At 33.9% G+C, this 7,009-nt stretch overlaps 1 long non-coding RNA gene across 1 annotated transcript; it reads left to right on the top strand.

Annotated features, from left to right (window-relative positions):
- Positions 5,073-6,549, top strand: LOC110267779. The gene is made up of 2 exons (XR_002355691.1): positions 5,073-5,345; positions 5,953-6,549. It is a non-coding gene; the product is annotated as an uncharacterized LOC110267779 (long non-coding RNA).

The following is a 7,009-nucleotide window of genomic DNA, read 5'->3' as shown; positions in this document are numbered from 1 at the left end:
GGAGTATCTGAATAGGATACCCCCAAATCAATGGAGTAGGTCGGGTTTTAGCGAATATTCAAAGTTTGACAATTACACAAACAATAACTATAGGATCAAGATGAGAGGGAAGCCTACTATAACTATGATTAAAGAGGTGAGGTGTTATATGATGAGCATCATCGCTAGAAACAAGAAGACATTGGTGGGATATAATGAAGTTATCACTCCTGTGAAGCAGAGTAGGTTGGAGAAAGAGAAAAGAGAGAGAGTAATAAGTGGAGGCTATTTTCCACAGGAGATGATCCTAAAAATATCTATGAAATTCAGTGCTTGCCACACAAGGTTATGGTTGATCTTGGAAAGAGGACTTGTAGTTGCAAATTTTGGCAATTAATTGGATTGTCCTGTAGGCAGGCATGTGCTATCCTTGTATACCAGAATAGGAGACCAGAAGAACATACACACAATTGACTCTCTATGGGGGCACATAATAGAACATACCAATTTGTTATTCAACCTGTCCCAAGTCAAAAATACTGGTAACATGTGGATTTACTTCTAATATTACCCCTAGTTTACAAGAAGCAAATTGGGAGACCAAAGTTGAAAAGAGACAAAAAGAATGATGGACCAAAAGATCTCAATCTAGATCCTCATAGGGCTCCCAAAAAATATGGCCCCATTACCTGCAGGTATTGCTTAAAGATATACAAATTCATTCCTGGTTAATTTAGTATTATAATTAATGACACTTTTATATGCATAAAATTTTTGTTAGAGACTGGTCACAATAGTCATAGTTGTCCCAAGAAGAAGGAAGCAATGGCTGGGAGTGTAGGAAGACAAAGTTCAACTCAACAACCTTCTGCTAATGGAGCTGCTGTAGACGATGAAGAGAAGACAACAAGATTAGAAGAGATGTTCTGGGAGGAAACAATGGAAGTTGTTGAAGCAGCTGAAGCAGTAGCAGCTCAACCCCCAAAAGTCCATCCAATAATGTTCTTAACTACTTAATTTTATAATTTATTTTTAAATAACACTAATATGTACCAACTGTTGCAGGAAACTCTAACAATTCTACAACCTATTCCTGTTCCAGTTAGGCCTCCTTCAGTTAGGCCACCAAGTGCAAAAAGACCCCTAAGAAAAAAAGAATTTGAAAAAACCCCCCATCATCCACTCAAAATGGTACTCAGCTACCATCACTTGCTCAATCACTTGTGAGACAACCAGCAACAAATAAACAATCATCAGTAAGGTCATCACCTCTAATATCTCGGTTGCCCCCCACTGTGACACCTCAAGCCATGCAAGCTGCCTCTCAGAAAACTACTTCAAGGTTCATAGACTTCATGTCAACTCCTAAAATGAAAGGATCAAGGTCAATTAGGTGGCCCCGACCAGGCTTTAGACCACCAGCAAAAAAAGGGGTCAACCACTGCACAATTGAATGGAGAATTAAGTGGAAGCAGCAATTCTACTCCAAATCCATGAAGCAAACATGTTTAAATTTTAGGGTGTTTTGTTTCTTCTAGTTCACAGTGGACAACTAATATGTAGTTTATGTTATTTTGTTGGATATGTCACATACTTTACTCTATTTTGCTTATGTTTTGGTTTTTGGTTTGGATTGATCATCATGATTGATAATGACACTTATTTTGCATGTATCAGTGGCTCAGTCACTACTTACATAGCATGCTATTTTACTTATATTTCATCTTATTTTGGCATACCTTAACAGTCAACAAAAATACTAGTTATTAAGGGATATATTGTGCAAGTTTTATATTTTGCAAGATCACATTTAACATTTTTTTTAATGTGTCATGTGTATAAATGTCAATCTTTCAATCAAGTATGGTTATTTTTGTCATAACAAAGACAACACAACCAAACATATCAGCCACACAAAAATATCGAATAGACACGAAACTACTAGCCATGGCATTGCATAATCATACACGAAGAATTATTGAGATTCAAAACCTACTCAAAATCAGATACACATTGCACACAAAGTTAAATACCATAAAGATTGACATAGTCACAAGCCAAAACCTTTGGTAACTTCAGCTTCAATTTTCCCTAACTTCATGAGCATCTTCACCTCAACCTCTGCCTTAAGAATATTTTTATGCATCTTTCTTTCTGAACAAGCTCTCCTCAAACCTTTCCACTGACCTTCGATTTATTCTACCTATACAAAGTAACTGCAGTTTGAAGTCTATCAATGGCAAAAAAAATTTACATTAGAGACATATTCACTTCGAATAAAACAAAGTGTACAAAGGGTATACCTTCCGTTTGGGACAGCGGACGAACCACCTCCCAGGATTTATTGTCGTTCCCGACTGCAACAAGGTCATATCCAACCCACAAAAGCATCTTCCATTGAACTTCCTATCATGCACCCGCTTTAAAATTGAACTTCCAAACTACAACTCCCATTCAAAGGTGGGATAAAGAGTCTCCGTATTGACATTGGAATATCTTTAAAGAATTTTGTTAAACTAAGGCTAGGGTTTGTGTTAGAGATGAGAAAATTTTTAAATTTGAGAAATTTTAGGAGTTAGGGTTCATTATAACAGTCACATAGTTTATCAGACCACGTATGAAGACCTTCTTGGCCACGTAACACCATAACGTGCCATGTAGGGAGGGTTACTAATGGAGTCAACGCCGAAATAACGATTGGGTAATTTCGACACACAGAAGTCATTATTGATGGGTACATTTGGTAATTTCTTTCTTCTATGGGTAGATTCGTCAGCGTTTTCAACTTTTATGGGTGGAAATTGTAGTTTACTCATGTTATTAATGTAAACGATGTTGTAGATTGGCCAGCTAAAACAATTCGTAGCTAAAAAATAATTGCCTGAGCAGCAAATATGCTTCAAATAATTATATTCCTTAATGATATAAAAAGAAAGGAGACTATTGAAGACAAATGTCAAGAGATAAATATATCAAAGAGACAGATAAAAATATTAAATATTTTCATATAAGGGCAACAATTAAACGTAAAAAAAATAGACATTGAAACTCAAAATAAAAAGTAGAAAATTCAGAGGTCCTAAAAGGATAAAAAATGAAGCAAAAAGATTTTTTCAAGAATTTATACAAATAAGATACGATACCAAATATTAAAATACAAGAAGGTTTTCTTAACAAAACTACTAAGAGCAAGCTGCTGATTTGAAGAAGATCTCACTACTAAAAGAGATCAAAGAGGTAGTGTGGAGTTGTGGTTCTTCAAAGACACTAGGTCCAAATTACTTTAATATGTATTTCATCAAAAATACGTGGGAGATCATTGGAAGTGATTTTAGCGAGTTGGTCCTAGATTTCTTATAATAGGGTACCTATCTAGTTCTATCAACATGACTTGGGTAACCCTTTGTCTCAAAACTGAATTATTTGAAAAAGAGCTGAAGGATTTTAGGTCAATTAGTATGATTGGTAGTATTTACAAAATTATCTCAAAGATTCCTGTGAACAGAATGATAAAAGTGATGGGTGGATTGGTCGGATAGGTACAGTTGGCATTTTAGACTCAGCTTGTTTTATTAAACAGGCTAGATTTGGACTTTTTGTAAAGCCTGTTAGTTAAAAAAGTCAAGTCATAGGCTTAAAAAAAGCCTACAAAATTCATTGGACCTGACTCGTTAAAATATTTTTTCGTGAAAATAAATTATTTTTAGTTTAGACTTTTAACTTTTTACTTATATTAAACACAAAACAAAACTAAAAAGAATTAATAGTCAAGATTAGTTAAGATTGTAGTTTTATTGTTCAAAGAAAAAGTTTATGGATTATAAGTATGGTTATGATATGTGATTAACAATTGATATATAAATGAATTATGCTTGACAAATTATGAATTATAATTTTTGGACTGAAATTAATGTTAATTTAGAAATTTTAATTTTATTATTTTGAATTTTAGTTCACGAAACAGACTTTTCAAATAGGCTTGTGGGCTTGTCGAATTTTAAACAGGTTAGGATCGAGCTTGAAAAAAAGAACTTATAAGAAATAATAGGCCTAGGGTTGAACCATCTATTTATAACATGGGTTAGGCTCGTCAAAGCTAAAACTCGGTTTGACTCGGCCCATTTTCACTCCTAATTATACTACTTAAATTTGTGTTTCCTCACATATTCCAAAGATAATAAATTATTTTAAAATTACTTTTTAACTAAAGCAACCAAATATAAATTGATTATCACATAATTAGTTATTTTAAAATATAATTATAAAAATATAAGTTATTAAAATAAATTTATATTTTCAACCGAGACTTGTCTACCTGATCTTGTCTTGCCTAAAAATCATAACTTACTGCTAACAAATATCATCACATAAAAATAATTATACTAATCAAGTTGGATTGGTTTAGTGATTAGTTCACTATTTCGTTTAAACAAGTGTAGAGGGTTCAAATTTTGTTTTATACTTTGTGACAGATTAATCCTTGACTTATTGGATTAGGAAATGCCATAAAAAACTAAAAAAAATTAATTATATTTTAGATAATTTTAAAAGTAATTTAATTTCTTTATCTCGTACTATCGTCTCATATATCATCACATAAGTTAAAAGATCGTTATTTCTTATACCAATAATTTAAAAAAATAAAAATAATAAACACAAGTTTATCTATTTTTTTGTGACGATTTTTTTTTGTGACTCTCTATTATTAGTTTATAGAATAAAGTAAGGGTGTTCCAAACCGATCCGGATCGAATTAAACCGACGAACCGAATCGAAATAACCGAAAATTAAAAACCAAAAAAACCGAAAAAAAATTGTTTTGTTGTTTTTTGCGGTTCGGTTCAGTTTTCGATTTTGACCATGAAAACCCTAACCGAACCGAACCAATTTGGCAAAAAACCCTAAACCCTACCCCCCAAATCCCCAATCCAAACCTAGCTCAGTAGCTCTCTCTTCTCTAAATCTCTCCCTCTGCGCGACCCACGTCCTTGAGTCTCCACACCTGCGAGGCTGCGACACCCACGTTCCTCCCAAGTCTCACCATTGCAAAGCCTTCCTCCGAATCCCAATGCCAAAGCCTTCCTCTTTGTGGATAGAGCAGAGATCCTCCCAAGTCCCACCACCGCGAAGCCTTCCTCTTCAGGCCAGCACGCCACCCTTTGACCCAGCAGGCCAGCAACACGCCACCACCCACTGACTCAACAGGGCAGAGCACCACGCCAGTGAGACGTCACGAACTAGCAGCGTTTCTGGGTTCTGGCCACGATCATCAGTTCAACCCAGCACCTCCCAGTCTCCCACAACACAGCAGCCACCGGTTGGCCCTCTTCCAGTGCTCTTCCTCCTTACCATCCACTTGACTTCAGGTTTGATTTTCTCTCCTTCTATGTATCTGAAGCTAATTAGACATATTGGGTTTATAATTATGAAATAGTTAAGGTTTGATTTTGTTAATTATAATTTATGTGATTCTGAGTTGCTGGATTTGTTTAGGGTTTTGTTAGTTTCTTGTTAATAACATTGATTCTGTGCTTCTGAGTTGTTGGGTTCAAATTTGCTTGTTTTGCTTAGTTCAAATTCTATGATTATTTGATTATGTGATTCTGATTCTGTGATTATGTGATTCTGAATTGATTTTTGGTTTTCTGCACTTATTTTGCTTGTTTTGAAATTTTGTTAATAATACTAATGAGTTACTATGTAATTTCACTAATTTTTGTTCAATAATCATTGATTCATTGTTGCTGTTTGTTGGTATTGTTTACTTTATTGTTGGTATTCTTGTTTGTTGATTCATTGTTGCTCTTGCTCAGCACTATTTTGGTTTTTTCTTCTTCCTTCCTTGAATATGTTTCACTTCTATTTCTATTCTTCTGTCTGATTTTGTTGAGCCTCTGCTTTTACTTGGATTTTCCAACACCATTTCTTGTTGCTTTCCATTTGATTCAAATTCGTGGCTTTCTTGTTACTTAGGGTTCACTGCTGCTATTATTGATTATTGATGAGGTCATTCTGAATTGAATAGATGTCTTTATTAATCAAATCAGATAATTTTCTAGATGTCTTTATTCTTTATCATGTTGAGTGGTTACTCTTAAAATTTATTTTAATAAGATGGTTCTAGATGATGGATTAAGTATGTATGTATGTATGTATCAATGGGTTGATTAGATGGTTGCTGGATTGATGGATCTAATTGCAGTCTTGCTCTTATTGTTGCATAGAAGGTTCTGATAACTGATATGATTCAAGATTCACCTTTTTAGTTAGCATGACTTATATGCTCTTAAACTTTGAGTTGATTCATTGATTCGGGCACATGTATCATGGTATGAATTGTTATCTTTATTATTAAAATGTATAACTTGGCTATCTTTTAATGGAAATTTATTTTTATTTTCAGTTGTGTTGACTATTGAACTTTTAAACTTCTTTAATTGTTGTATTTGAATTTCTTTTGTCGTTAAATTTTATTAGACCAATACTTTGTTAGCTATTGTATATTTGTGTTTGTTGATTTCAATGTTATGATTTTGTGAAATAGTATGGTAGTATTTTTTTTAATTGATTAAAAAAACCGAACAAACCGAGCCAAACCAAATAGATTTTAATTGGTTTGGTTTGGTTCGGATGGCTTCGATAAAAAAATCGAACCAAACTGAACTGTAGTTTAATTAGACGATTGGATCGAATGACTTTTCTCTCAAAAACCGAACCAAACCGCACTGCGAACACCCCTAAGGGTAGATGTGCTTGGACCCGTTCATGTGGTTGGGTTGATATTTGGTTGGGCCCTTTTTTTTGGTAATTCAGTACTAGTTCATTATGGCACTATTTGTTATCAACATCATTTTATTATTATCGTTGTGTTAGACAGTATTATTGGTATATTATTATTATTAGCAATAATTTTGTCTCAGAATATTTACATGCATTTATTATGTGAGACTAATAACATATTAATTTGTGAAACAACCATAAATAGAGGTGTACATGGCCTGTCCCAGTCTGAAGGTCCGGTCCGGACCCA

Source organism: Arachis ipaensis, chromosome B10 (genome assembly GCF_000816755.2).
Source record: "Arachis ipaensis cultivar K30076 chromosome B10, Araip1.1, whole genome shotgun sequence".
NCBI classification, from domain to species: Eukaryota; Viridiplantae; Streptophyta; class Magnoliopsida; order Fabales; family Fabaceae; genus Arachis; species Arachis ipaensis.
This window is presented reverse-complemented; position numbering and strand designations above follow the sequence as displayed.